The sequence below is a fragment of the Passer domesticus genome, chromosome 22 (assembly GCF_036417665.1).
Source record: "Passer domesticus isolate bPasDom1 chromosome 22, bPasDom1.hap1, whole genome shotgun sequence".
Classification (NCBI taxonomy): Eukaryota; Metazoa; Chordata; class Aves; order Passeriformes; family Passeridae; genus Passer; species Passer domesticus.
In genome coordinates this window covers 3727324-3740396 of record NC_087495.1, presented here as the reverse complement: position 1 = coordinate 3740396, position 13073 = coordinate 3727324, and the positions used below count along the sequence as shown (strand labels likewise).

General features: G+C 47.0%; 1 protein-coding gene across 1 annotated transcript in view; it reads right to left on the bottom strand.

The window, feature by feature from the left end:
• Positions 1–13073, bottom strand: part of KAZN (kazrin, periplakin interacting protein) — a 210541-nt gene that overhangs the window by 93920 nt on the left and 103548 nt on the right. The gene's annotated exons all lie outside the window — the stretch shown is intronic.

Sequence of the window (13073 nt, the reverse complement as noted above, 5' to 3'; positions counted from 1 at the left end):
ACTCATTTGGACATTTTACTTTGCTTCTGATATCTGACAGTTAAAATAATCTCAGATAGTTCCCATTACTCCTGCGTTTTCTGCTTTTTTTGCCTCAGGGAAGGGCCATGCAGCCAGGCTCCATCCCAGCCACCTCCCAGGCTGCAGCATCACTTCCAGCCGTGGCTGGGGGAATCCAGGCTGGGGAAAAATGGTAGATAAGGCTGATCAGCTGTGAGCTGCCACAGCCAGACCCAGGCTGAGCCCCAGCTGATCTCCAGCTGCTGCTGGGAGCAATCTGTGCTCCCACATGGGCTGCACTGGTCACCAGCTGGAATGCCAGGGGGAGCTCAGTCCTCTTGGAGAGAAGGCTTGAAGCATTATCTTCTGCTAATGCAGGTGAGGCTTATTAATATTGTTTATATTAATAGCTTTTCATGAAAATGGGGAAGTTTTCTCCAGAGAACAGGGAGATGCCCTCAAATGATGGCTTGGTGGAGCAAGAGGGAGCCAGGAAAAAGCTGATTTTCTTATTATAGAATCATAGAGTGGTTTGAACTGGAGGGACTGTAAAGTCCTTTAGAGGGATCTTAAAGCTTATTTGCCATGGGCAGAGACATCTTCCACTATCCCAGGGTGCTCCCAGCCCCATCCAGCCTGGCCTTGGACACTTCCAGGGATCCAGGGGCAGCCACAGCTGCTCTGGGCACCCTGTGCCAGGTCCTGCCCACCTTCCCAGGGAAGGGTGGAGAGGGATCACTCTGAGTGGTCTCAGAGAAAGCCAGGGCAGATATGTAAAGCCCCCCTCACCCTCTCACAAAGGCTAAATTAATAATATTTTTTCTAAAAGCACAGCTGGATGGATTCCTTAGAAAAATCAAAGCATGTTTGGGGCTCCAGTGGATGCAGGAGGTTCTGTGGGTGCCAGCATCTCCATCACCCCAAAGTCTTCAGGACAAGAAGCTGCCAGGATTGTTGACATAGGGATTTTAAGAAGGTGATGGATATAAAACCCACCAAAGGCAATTAAACCAAGCAGGACCACTGCCAAGTTCTTGTGTTTGCTCACTGTCAGTAGGTTTTATGGAGACAGAGATATATCTGAAAAGCTATTCAAGTGCATTTAATTTTTCCAATACCCACTTACTGCAGCTTGTATGAGGATAATATGTTTATCCCAAAAGGTTCCTGACTTCATTCTGCAGTACTTGACTCCAGGGTGGGTTTTGTATTATTAACTTCCTTCCAGTACACATGGAAAATAAAACCTGTTCCCATTGAACACCCCGGGATGAAGTTTTTGGGTGTTAAGTGCAGTTTGTCACGGCGCTGGAGGCCCAGGGTGGGACAAAGAGCCTGGGAACACCTGGGGCCTCAAACCTGGTGGAGCTGAGGTGTGGGGAATGTGGGGCTGGAGGGGGGAGCTCGCTCTGACACAGCAGAAGACAAATGGAAAAAGGGAAAAGATACCAATCTACATAGAAGGTTTTAGGGAGAAATTCTGGCTGTGAGGATGGTGAAACCCTGGCACAGGGAGCCCAGAGCAGCTATGGAGGTGTCCAAGGCCAGGCTGGACAGGGCTTGGAGCAGCCTGGGACAGTGGAAGGTGTCCCTGCCATGGCAGGGGTGGCACTGGATGAGCTTTAAGATCCCTTTCAGCCCAAACCATTCTGATAAAACCCATGCAACAAGAGGGGGTGATGCTCCATCCCTCATGCCTCACACCCCTCACTATCCAAAAGCTCTTGATAAACATGAGAAATTACTTAGGACTCTTTTGCTGGTATTTTTTGCCTTCTGATGCCACCTCATGAAAGTAACGGTTCATAATCTGCACCAGAGCAGCTTGACTCAAGATAAAGATCTGCCTCATTTGCAGTTACATAATTAGCAATTACCCTAATTTCACTTACACTAAATTACATTTTTTAAAAAATAAATGTTATCTTTTCTGACAAAAAAAAAAAAAAAATCATCCTGGGTCTACTTCAGAATTTTTTATAAAAAGCAGAAGTATCATTACCCTGTTCTCAGATGTACTGTCTAGACACTTTTAATGAAAATATTCATTATTGCTAATTTGCATCTCTTTCAATTCCAGGACAGAAATCAAATGAAGATGTCAAAACTGTGCTGCCTCTGCCTCAGGCAAAACGGAGCCACGGTGACCCCCAAGTCCTTCCAAAGGGGATCTCAGTTTGTGTGAAGGAAAAACATCTCCAGCATCCTCATAACTGAGGGCAGCACGAGATGAAAGTTTAGCAGGGAAAATCAGAGGAAAATAATGGTGTCAGGATCTAGATCTGAGATCTGCAGCTTTAAAGGAGGGAAAAACCAGGGAGATCCCAGCCTTAGGGTGCAAGATGTGTTGAAATACAGATGTAAATCACGGCAGTGGTAACTCACGTGGGTTCAGTAGTGACATTTCCTGAAGACAAAGCACATTTTAAATGTACTTTGCACTTGCTGGTAACAAAATTTTCCATTAGTACAAGAAAATACATATTATACCTCAAACACACTTCACTGAGCTTGGAGAATAAAGATAAAATAATCTTTTTATAGCAAATAGGAATGAATACTTAAAAATAATAAAAAGTTGGTGAATATTCATTTGAACTCTTAAGCAAATTTGCCCTTGTCATATTTGCATCCCTCTTGTGTTCTCTTTCTGTGCAATGAAGTTTTATTAGCATGAACATCCACAGAAAGTGAATGTGAAGACTCAATACCCATGGGAAATGAATTTAAAATTCACTTGCTTTGTGCAGTCACCCAAGAAACTTGATCATAATTGTTTATTGTACTTAAATATTTATATTGTTGAAGCACTTGTTAGATAAAAAGGCTGTGATGCTCCTCTGCTGGGTGATGTTCAAACACTGGCCCAGGCTACAGGAATCACCTCCATCCCCAGCAAACACACAGGTGGGACAGGTTTCTCCAGCCTGGCTGATGTGGCAGGTGGCAAATTTCAAGGTCAACAACAATAATTGGGTGAAAAATCAAAAAACATCTCTTAATTTTTCTTAGCATATTGAGTGGACCCATGAATGGCACCACCTCCCAAGGGTGTGTTCACACAGGGTGCTTGAAATGGAGTCAGAAATTAAACTTCATCAGGAATATAATTTTAAGCTTTTTCACTGCCTGCAGTCCTCTGGCACAGAAACAAAAAGTTTCTCTTAATTTTTCTTAGCATGTTGAGTTGGACCCACAGAATGGCACCACCTCCCATGGGTGTGTTCACACAGGGTGCTTGAAATGGAGTAAAAAAATTAGAGTTCATCAGGAACATCATTTTAAGCTTTTCCACTGCCTGCAGTCCTCTGGCACAGACTCCATCCCTGCTCTGAGCTTGATTCCAGCAGTGCCTTCAGGCCTCACAATGGACCCTTCATTCCCTCCCTCCCTTGCCCTGCTCCCCATCTGCATCTCCCAGAGCTCCAGGAGCTGCACCCACGGCCCTGCCTCCCCCAGCAGATTCCATTCCTGAGCAGGAATCCCATCCTGCTCCCAGAGCACTTAACACCTTCCCAGCCCTCCGTGGCAGCTGTGCAGGGCAGTGCAGCTCCCAGCTCATCCAAAGACTCCTCTGGGTTTTTTTTGGAAGGGGTGGGCAGCATTTCTGCAATAGGGACACCCTGTTCTGCTTGGTCTCCTAGCACCCCACAAATCTATGCCCCATGCTGCCCCTGCTTGATCCAGCATTGTCTGGCCACACTTCCAGACCAATCCTCACTAAATCATTTTTCTCTGTTACCTGCCTCAGCCTGGAACTCAAAAAGGGATCAAATTTTTTATGTTTATGGAGGAATAACTTCAAGGTCAAACCCCTGCTGGGAGTGGGGCAGGAATTTACACCTTGCACCACGGACTGTAGCAGAAATAGTCAACTATTAAGGACTGGGGAATGAAATAGACCCTGAAATTGAGGCTCAAGTTATGACAATAAGGATGCACAGGAGAGAAAATTGCATTAGGACATGCACTGTTTGTACACATTCCCCTCAATCTGGATTCAGTGAGGGGAGGAGGGGATTTGGAATCACCCCTCAGAGCAGGTTCAGGTCTCCACCAGCTTCTTACACACCACTGTGCCTTTTAATTATCGCCCACCACAGTCAGATGAGGGTTGCCTGTGTCAATTTGCATTGTTACCCACCCCGGTGCAGCAGCTCCCTGCTCCCCAGTGGAGGCAGCAGGTGGCATTGGCAAGGTAATTACACACCATCAGTAATTAGCAACAATTTCAGTTGCCCCAAAGATGCTTGCAAGATCAGATGCCGAATTTCATGGCATTTCCCTCAAACACAGGCCACCCGGGGGATGGTGGTGTGGAAGGGGGAAGATGCAATTAGGGAATGTGAGGAGGAGGAGAGGAGCCTGACGAGGCAAACCAAGAGCTGTCGCTGGCACTGCTGAGGGAAGGGGCAGTGCTACTCCAGGAGATTATTTCCAAAAGCTTGACCTGCTTGGGAATGACATTTGAAATCCAGAGGGTTGGAAAGGGAAAGAGGAAGGAATGGGAGCTGTGGATGAGCCCTTGCATGAGGGGATAAGAGGGCTGCATTGCTGCACAGAGCATCCTCACAATGGGGGAAAAATAGAGACCCCCTGTGCCCAGAGAGCCTCAAGGCTGGAGAGGGGGGCACACACAGCACTGCAATACACACATACCCCATTTAAATCATCCTTTATCAAATAATAAATTAATAAGAAATGCTAAGTGCTGTGAGCAGGGTCTCCCTGCATGGCCAAACCTTTCCACTCTAATGCTAGAAGATGTCACAGGAGCAAGATAGGTGATGATGAAAAGAGAATGAAGGGCATAAACACAGTACATGGTGCAACCCCACACTCACTACTATACAAAAATGAAAGAGCCAAATGGGGTGAAAACACCTTTTCCAAGACAAAATTTTGTTGGCTGCAGAGGAAGTCAAAGTTGGCTTTTACAGTTTGAAGTGGTTAACAATTTGGTTTCTTTAAACCAGGGAATTAATGGCACTGAACTTCACAACAACAACAAAAAATTAAAGGCGCCCCAAAGAATGTTCTCTTAATTGTAGCAGCCCGCTGCATTAAAGCTGCTATAGGAAAATTCATTTACAATTCAGCTATTAAATTGCAAGCCATTACCACTGCTTTTATGGCTTTATATCCCTCTCACAAATTTATTGTGTAATTACTCGGAGCAACAGGATGGTTTCTAGCAAGTGAAGCTGAAATAAGGCACACATTCCAAAATCCTCACAATTCTGCCTTTTCCAGATGAAATTTATGCAAAAGAGGCAAAATGTTCCAGGCAGTTTTCTGCCTGGGATTTGGGGGCATTTGAGGATGGAGCCTTGGCTGGTATAAAGGTGGGATGGAAGTGACCACCCCAACAACTGCCATTTCTCTCTGTAGGAAATGAAATTGTTTTGGAGCTGTTGGGACTTGCTCCTATGGATCTCTGCAGCAGCAGAGCTGGGACTTCAGGACATGGAATTTTCCCACCTCCTGGGGGCTCAGACAACTCCCAGCCAAACCACTGCTTACGAAATAAATCACAAAAAAAAAAAAAAAAAAAAAAAAAAAAAAAAAAAAAATTTAAAATGGCATTTTCTGCCCCTCATTTTCCACCCCAGTGAAAGAAAATTGTAAATAAATAAATAAACAAACAAATTCTTGGGCACCATGAAAAAAAAAATTGCATAAAGGGGCATTAAGCAGGACAGGCATTTCCCGGGTAGAATGACTGGATTATTGTTGGAAGATGCAAATAAATTCACATCATGTGCCTCTCTTATTCCCCTCCTTTTCCTTTTTGTACCATCCCTCATCCAAAGGAGAAGATAACCTCTGTATCCAGCTCAGGAATCTCATGAGCAGATTAAAGACCTGATTATGCTGGATTTGGGGGAGCTGCCTAATGTCCAACCTGAATCCATCACTACAAACCCTGGCAGTAAACACTCAGGAGCCCCCAGACAGCTCAACCACTGTGCTGGTCACAGCCATGACTATGAAACCATTTTCTTGGAAGCAATTCCCTTCTCCCACGGGGTTTTGTTCTATCCTGAGGTACCAGGTTTCTCACCTCTGCCTCATTACCTGCAATCCTACCTGGAAGCTCACTGCAGGCACATGCCCTTAGGGATGCACTGAAATAGGCACTGCAGTGCTTGGCTCAGCTGGGCCCTGAGGATTTCATACAGCTCCAAAATAGGGGAGGTAAATGAATAAGACCTCTTTTTTAAAAATATATAAATACCCTTTTTATTTATATAAAAATACCCTTATTTTTGATAATATTTTAATTATCATTACACTATCAGCTTAATTATTTTTTTTTCAATTTTGTAAAGGAAGCTCTTTGGGGGTACCAAGGACCAGTAAATGGAGAGAGAAGGCAAAGCAAACGGAGCAGAATTCCCAGCCCATCCCACACTGCTGCTGCTGGCTGCAGGGGAGATGGACACGGTGTCCCTGCAGTTCATGCATCCCAAAGCACAGAGAACAGTTTAGTTATGCAGGAGGCATTTCCCCAGGCTGGCAGCGGGCAGGGGCTGGAACCAGATGATCTCTGAGGTCCCTTCCAACCAAAGCCATTCTGACTCTGTGAAAGGCTGAACGGCCCAAACCGCCTCCCCTGCACCTCTGGGTCAGAGCCACTCCCGGTTTCTGCTGCTGCTAACTTTGTGGAACAATTTACAATTTACTCCAAATGTTTGCTGTGGGTACCATGACACGATCCCCGAGGCCAAACACCAGCACAGCAGCCTCCTCTCCCCAGTAAAGATGAATCCCTGCAAGGAGAGGGGGAAGGAGCTGACAAACTAGGATAATTTATTCTGCTGAGCCCAGAGCCTGCCAAGTCAGCTCAGTCTGGCACGGGATAGGCTTAGAGGAACAGCCAGGCTGGGATTTGCAGAGAGGAGGAGGAGTCTGAGTGAATCAGATACCCAAATCTCGCTGGATTCAGCAGGAACTGGCTATTCAGCCAGCTTGGGATTGTTTTCCTTCTCGGCTTTTCTGTTCGCTTGAGTGCCGCTAAATCGTGTGGGTGATCAGTGGAGGAGGGGTTCAGTTTAAAAGGGGATTTTGGGTAAAGCTAATGAGTGGTAAGATAATTGTGAAGAAAGACACAATCTAAATATCCAATGGGAATTGCATTTTGGCAGCCACTGCTGGCCAAGGGAGGGACAAGACCTGCACAGACAGTGCCTGACCCACTGCTCTGCTGTGATGTGTTCCCAGCTCCTCTGGAGGAATTCAGCAACCAACAATCATCACGGAATCATTTAGGTTGGGAATGCCCTCTAAGATCATCCACTTCCACCACTGACCCAGCAGTGTCTCGAGCACCTCTAAACCTTGTCCCCAGGTGTGACATCCACTCATTTTTGAACACTTTAAGGGATGGTGAATCCACTTCCCTGGGCAGCCTGTTCTCATCCTGACCATCCTTTCAGTGCAGAAACTTCCCCACCTTGCCCAAGACAGACAATTCAGGAAGGATGGCAATGGCCTGAGGATGGGGATTGGGTGGATAAAGCACATTAATGATGAGAAATTGCATCTCTGCTCCCTGCAGGCACCCAGACCTTCACCACAGAAGGGAGAAGAGATGCCAGCTGGGTGAGTCCCTGTGGCTGCCCAGAGAGCAGGGTTGGTTTGAGGGGTAGGAGCTGGAGGGTCTGCCAGAGAGCAGAGTTTGAGGGGTGGGAGCAGGGGGCCTCAGCCAGTTTCTGTCTGGGAGCTGAGCCCACACCTGGCTGTGAAGGTCCCCAGTCCCCGTGTGTAGCCACACGTGCCACGGAGCCAGCAGTTGCCATGGAGACCAAGGATTTTCTTAAAACTCCTGCAAAATGAGACGAAGGCCCAAGAAAGCAGGGGGGAAATGTCTCCTTTGCAGGGGGTTTAGGGCTGTGTTCAGACCCCAGGGCTGTCACACCACCCGTGGATGCAAGAGTTGTTCCCTTCAAACAGAGCTGCTCCTGCCCTGTGGTCGTGATTTCTGTACCTTGCAAACTTCATTTTCTGTGCTGGCTCATCTCTGCAAGGTGCCAGTCTCATCCAGCAATCACATTTATTTTTACAGTCTCCAAGGATTGTCTAAAGATGCAGCTCCTCTGTCAACAGAGAAACTGGTTTTTAATTACAGCCCTTCTGGCAGGGGATAGAGCTTCTTCCTTCATCAATATATTTTTTAAATGCGTGGAGAAGTCACAGGACTGGCAGATGGAGGAGCAAAGCCCCCTGATTATCCAGATTACAGCCCAGCACAGACCCTCCATAGCACAGAGATACCTGCTGGGATGGGGTATGGGGCTGGAAGTGGGTTAAACCCACAGCCTAAAGCTCGAGCTCCCATTTCCACAAGTCCCTAGATTCAGCTTTGCTCTTTGATGTTTTTAAATGCTGGTTTGTCCTTCGCCAGCCTCCAGGAATTGGGATAAATCAATAACCCATCAATTTTGACTGCAGAGCTCTGTGGTACCCAAAGCTGTGGTGCTGCTCCCAAGTGATCCATATGCATGCTAGCAGAACATTCCCAGACGGCTTTAAATGAAGTGGCTGGCAAAATCCCCTGGGAATATTTGGTTAGGATGAGAAACATATAGAAACACAGCTTTTTGGAGGCATCTTGCAGTAACTTTAGTTTCCATAGTGACTAATGTTTGTGTTTATATCCAGTCCCTGTGTTTCTATCAGATTTTGCTTCATGGAACAGCTGTTCCAAGTCATTTCACCAAGACAGATGATCCTGATAAGGAGCAAAGTTTCCATTCTACACAAATGCACATTTATTTAATAAAATCCAAAGAACTCAAACCTGGAAAAGACCCTGTGCTTCAAAAGATTGATTATCAATGCAACCAACTGGTGGGAAGAGAATAAAAGTGGCCACAGAATAGCTGCTGCCTAATGAGAGAGTGAGAAAAAACATAACAGAAAATAAATAAAACAAATCTGAAAACACCTGTAACTTTATTTAATTTGGCTGTGAGCTTTCTATCCCTGGGCTTTATGCACAAATGTGATGCCTAAAAATCCTGCTGCTGCTGCTGGAGATGTCCCTGCAGTGGTTCAAGGGCAGCTCTTGGATCCCCAGCCCCCCTTGGACTACCTCATTCCTGTAAAAAGCTGCTGGGAGCACCCAGAGCAATCAAATATAGACCAACCTGGCCTTTGGGTTCTAACAAACCACTTCCACCAAGTACCCCATCCTGCAGCATTTGTATAATCACCTCATTTTCATTTCAATGGAAATCAATACCGATTATTTTTTGGTGATTTTTTCTTAAATAGGATGGCTCATGTTTAGCCCTTTGGAACAGTAATTATTTTAGCTTCTTTACCAGATCAAATAGAATATGAGCTCCCTGGCTGGATCTAGGCTTGGATCAAGCTCCCCCAGAATCTCTTTGGTACCAGCAGCTCTACCTGGGCTGAACTTGTACTGAAGCAAGAGGGTTGGTAACACAGCCACCTCTGACATCTTGTGCCCTTGGCTTTTCCCTGGAAAGACCAAAGTGTTGGATTTGTCCAGGTGAGTCCAGGAGGCTCCAGAAGAGCTGGAGATGACATCTGCCCAGAACCTGGATGGGCATGAGCCTGGTGTTGGCTGCCTCCCTGCAGTGCCTGGGTGACTCCACAGGCAGAGGTGGGTCCTTGTGTTCCATGGTACCCCAGGAAAAGTAAATAAACCTGCTTTTAGACACACAGCTGGAGGTTGGATCCCTGCTTCTCTTGGCTTGATCTGCGCCACCCACTTCTGCCACTGGACATAAAGAATCTGCAAGGAGATGGGAACAACCCAGGGCAGAGCATCAGGAATGGTGAGAGGTCAGGAAGAATGAAGATGTGATAGAGGAAAACTAACTCCAGCATTATCTGCCTCCTGGCTTCGCATCTTTGTCTCCCTACAGTCCTGTCCCCAGCCCAGAGCTGCCCTGTGTTGCTCCTGCCCCTGCAGAGCACTGGGTTGACAGGAGGTCAGACCTGCTCCCACAGGCTCATGCCTTACTCCTGCAGCCTTTATCTCCAAATATTCTGCTTTTAAAATATTCTCTGGGCTTGCCCAGCTCTGGACCAAATCCTAATGGGAACCAACAGCTCCTTCATGCTACATGAGGCACCAAAGCAGCAGCAGGCAGTTGCTGGGAGAGGACAGTCCTGCTCCCCAGCACTCACTGCCATAAATAACTGGAGTGCACAGGCACCGGCAAGGACTACGGAGTTGCTTATCATTTTAATCACTTCTAAATCACGTTGCAGGGCTCCAAACCTAAGGAAATTATTTTCATTGTTAACCTCCTTCTTCTTAATTTGCAAACTTCCTGCAAGTAATTGAAATTCCTGCTCTGCAAAAGCAGAAGCCTTATCTACCGCCTTGTTTAGCCAAATTAAGAGAAATGGGACTCGACTCCAGATTTGCTAAATATTTTTCCCTGCCTTCCGAAACATTTATTACATTTTGCATTGCACAAAGTGCTCCAACCTCCTGCCGGCTGCAGAAACATGGTGAATTATTTTAATCAGGAGCAAGAATCGTGTTGAAAGTAACTGTAACGTGGCACAACAGGAAACCTGGGCTTGCAGACTCCTTTGGAAGAAAATTCCAGCTCTCCTCTTCCCTCTTTGCGACTATCAATCAAGCTCTAAAAATAAAGTCAGATATACAAAATTATCCTGCCATCAGGGCTTGAAAATATTTCAGTTAAGCAACTGTCAGTGCTTCCGTGATGGATCTCCATTTCCCAGGTTCTCTATCTTCCCTTTTCAGACTGCACCAGGCTGAACCTTGGCACACATCCCAAGGATGATGCTGGAGCAGTTTGCTTAACAGCAGCCTTTTAATCTCTCTGGAAGCTGGGCAGCACAGGGGGCCAGCACGTCTCCCTCTGCCAGGCCCAGGGATGCAAACACCCGCAGCTCCCAGGGATTGCTCTTGAAGCCAGAGACACTTCAGCACTTCCCAAAAGTCAGGTCATGTGCTCTGGCAGCTTTGTTGGAGCATCAATCCTCCCTGGGAGCTTCAGGGGTGCCAAGTCTGCTCTCTGCTGAAGCTCCTCTGGATTTGCCAGCTGGTAATGCAGAGCAAGCTGGGGGTGATGCCTGAAGGAATGCCTTTTCCACCTGTGCAAGGCTGGAGCCTTGAGCTGCCTTTCACACCTTCTCTGCATCCACCTCATGCCCAGAGAGCTCCTTTGCCCTGCTCCTGCCAGCCATGCAGGAGCATGGCTTCGTTCCCAGTTCTGAGCCATCTCCTCTCCTCCCTGCCCAGGGCCTGGCTTGGCACCCTCGGATAGTCACAGAATCACTGGATGGTTTGAGCTGGAAGGAACCTTCAAACTCATCTCCTTCCACCCCTGCCATGGCAGGGACACTTTCTACTATCCCAGGTGGCTCCAAGTCCCATCCAACCTGGCCTTGGACACTTCCATGGATGGGGCAGCCACAGCTTCTCTGGGCATCCTGTGCCAGGGCCTCCCCACCCTCCCAGTGAAGAATTTCTTCCTCATATCCACTCTAACCCTGTCCTCTGGCAGTGGGAAGGCACTCCCTGTTCTGTCTCTGCAGCTCTCTTGGAGCCCTTCAGGCACTGAAAGAGGCTCAAAGGCCTCACTGGAGCCTTCTCTTCTCCAGTCTGAAGAACCCCTGCACCTTTCTTCATTCTCTATTTTGAATAAAATATTGGATGTAAGGAACAGAAATACCCTGCTTTGCCAGACTCACCCCCTTCTACACTCAAGGGCCATGTGCTCTGCCACTGCTGGGGTTCATCTCTTCAAGCCCACACCAGACACTTAATCCCAGCCAACAGTAATCTAAATCCTCCCAACTGTTGTTGAAGCCCTGGGGAAAAGCTCTGCATGTATTTGTTTCTTCCTCTTGGAGCACAACAACATGTAAAAGCAAATCCAGCAAGAACGAGGAGCAAACATGCAGAATCTTGTTATTGTGGACCCATTCTGTACCACCAGGACCAAGAGCATCCAGTTGGTATCTACAACACAAGACTTCTCCTGGCTGGGAAGCAGTGGGTGAGGCAATGAGATTCAGGCATTTTGCTCTGCAGACTATTTGTTTTTTTAATACTGGGGAAAGAGAGAACATATGTGAGGGGGGAAGGGTGGCAGCAGCATTTGTAACGCTTAATTTACTAAAAAGACACATTGCACAGATCTCCCATCTCACTTCATTCAGAGAAATAAGTGTTGGGGTAAACCAGCCAGCCTGGATAGAGACCTATCCCAGGGGTCTTAAATGTGCTGCCAGGATAAGGATTCTTCCCAAAAGATGTCTGAGGCCAAAAGCATCACCCTTGTCACACCCTGGCCTGGGTAAAACACTCATTTGTTCTTTTTCCTCCATAAGAACATCAGGGTTTTGATGGAGCAGAGCCAGTCACTCTTCATGTACATGGACCCTACCAGAAAGCAGGGAACATGCTTGGATTTTAGTGTTACTTCAGAAATTACATCCCAGCTTTCTTTCCCTGTGTTAAAATCTATGAAATCAGTGAGACCAAAACAGGTAGGAAGCGACAGCAAGAGCAGGATCATGTCCTGCCTTTGAAAACTACTTAATTTATAGTCCTTCCATATCAGAATTATTAAGAAAGAAAAATACCTCTTGCCTCCCAAATGTCACCATATCCACCCGACTTCCGTGAATCTCTGAATGGATTTACCAGTGCCGGGGGCAATCTCATTTTCTAGAAAACCTGTTTTACTGCCTAATATTCCAACCAAGTCTATGGCTGATCACTTAAAGAGGCTTTTACCAGGCAGGGCAGGCTGCACGTCTCATTTCCCTCAGACACCCTGCAGCGGCTCCGTGGGTGGGAGGGGAGAGGAGGCGCGGCAGCGAGCGGAGCGGGATCGCTCGCTGTCAAATTAAAACTCTGATTAATTCCAAAGCAGGGCTGTTTGCTGAGATATTGGTGAGTTGTTTGACTTCAATAATTGCCCGAGAATGGATGGAAGGAGAGGAAAGCCGCAGCCTTGGCACAGGGGATGGTGAGGGATGGAAGCTCTTGGCCCGTGCCAAGGGATGAGAGCTCCCAGCTGGAGCATCCCTGGTGTCACCATGATATT